Source organism: Oryx dammah, unplaced genomic scaffold (assembly GCF_014754425.2).
Source record: "Oryx dammah isolate SB20612 unplaced genomic scaffold, SCBI_Odam_1.1 HiC_scaffold_17, whole genome shotgun sequence".
Taxonomy (NCBI): domain Eukaryota; kingdom Metazoa; phylum Chordata; class Mammalia; order Artiodactyla; family Bovidae; genus Oryx; species Oryx dammah.
In genome coordinates, this window is record NW_024070201.1 from 77,782,846 (window position 1) to 77,784,822 (window position 1,977).

The window sequence follows — 1,977 nt, forward strand, 5'->3', positions numbered from 1 at the left end:
GTCTGGCTCCCCGGGCTCCCTCCCTCTCACTCTGGGATAAGCAGCCCCGGCCACCCGCTTTCCTCATCTGAGGTGATTTTCTCAACAGCCACGAGAGGCATCTGGGATGGGACAGTGCGCTGGGTCTCATCGCCAAGAGGCTGTCTGTCCCTGGGCCAGGGAGCAAAGCTCTCTGAGCTTCAGTTCGCCATCTGAACGGGGATAATAGCAGCTCAAAATCCCGCAGGTGCTGTAAAGGTTAAATGGGATTATGTAGGCAGTATCACCAGCCCAGTGGTCATGATTTTGAGCAAACTCTGGGAGACAGTGGGGGACGGAGGAGCCTGGCGTGCTGCAGTCCATGGGCTCAAAGAGAGTCAGACGCGACTTAGCAATCTAGTGACTAACAACAACGACAACAAGGGACAAAAGGCCTGGCCTGGGGCCTGCCACATATACATTCTCTAAGTTGGTGATGGACAAGGAGGCCTGGCGTGCTGCGATTCATGGGGTCGCAGAGAGTCGGACACGACTGAGCAACTGAACTGAACTGAACTGAAACAGTGGGCCGAAGTAACGACATCCTCACGTTTCCAGCCACGGGTGGCACTTTCCCATGTCTTTTCCCCTCTTTCCACACTTCTCCTACATTAGGGAATTCCAGGACAGGGACTGGAGTAGAAGATTCTCTAGAACTCTCACTCAAACTAGGCTCGTGGGACCTGGAGGTGATTTCTTTGCCTCTAAGATACTCCATGTTCTGTCTCTGAAGGGCCAGTGGTTGGGGATTTCCCTGGCAGTCCAGAAGTTAAGAACCCACACTTCTACTGCAGGGGGCATGCAGTCAATCCCAAGTCAGGGGACTAATATCCTGCATGCTGTGTGGTGCAGCCAAAAAAATGAAGAAAAAAAAAAAAAAGCTAGTGGCTTTAGAAGCTCCTCCAGAAGCTCCTCCTTTGTGCCAAGATAATCCCTGAACTCTGGCTGAGGTTTTGTTTCTGTTTTGCACTGCTCACTAGAGATGAGCCCTAGAGCTGAGTACGCTGCTGCAGCTGCTTGCTTGGTTATTTCTGTCGCATCCGACTCAGTGCGACCCCGTGGACTGCAGCCCACCAGGCTCCTCTGTCCATGGGATTCTCCAGGCAAGGATACTGGAGTGGGTTGCCATGCCCTCCTCCAGCGAGACCTCCTGCCTTGCAGGCAGATTCTTTACCGCTGAGCCACCAGGGAAGCCCAGAGCTGACCCTAATTTCCTAACAATCCTGTCTGGCTTTATCAGCCGTTGGGAGCATGTGCGCTGATGAGAGCGGCTCAGGAGAAACACAGAAATGAAAGCCGCCAGCTCGGCACTGTGGCAGAGGTGCGGACTCCGCCCAGGTCAGCGGAGTGGATGTGGCAACCCACTGGAGGGCTCGGTTAGCCCTGGCTGCCTGCTGTATAAAACGGGGGCGTTACTCCTGTGGGTGGGTCGACGACCCCTCTGGCTGAGGGTGGCCGGGTCCCTCACAGCCAGCTTTCCCCACAGCGCTCGGGGTCACACAAGGCTCCGTGCCCCGCGAGCCTTCCGTTGATGCGGAAGCAAGCATCTTTCATTCGACTGCAGCTAAACAAGCCTCCTCCTGATGAACCACTTGCCCCCTCAGCGAACGCTCGGGGGTGGACCCTTGTGTTTAACAGCTGAGCAAACACACGGTATCCATGGCTCCCCTTGGACTCAAGCTGGAAGGGAAACCCCTCCCGGTGTAAAGCCTGACGCTAGGAACCGGCCACCGGACCGGACAGCAGTGGTTTAAAAACCATGGAGTCGGGGCTCCCCTGGTGGCCCAGTGGTTGATTCCGCCTTGCAGTGCAAGGGACGCCAGTTCGAGCCCTCGTCGGGGAAGATTGCACAGGCCGCGGGGCAACTAAGCCCACGTACGGCAACTACCGACCGAGCTCATGAGCTGCAGCTACTGAGTCTGTGAGCCCGGAGTCCGCGCTCGGCAAGAGGGGACGTGC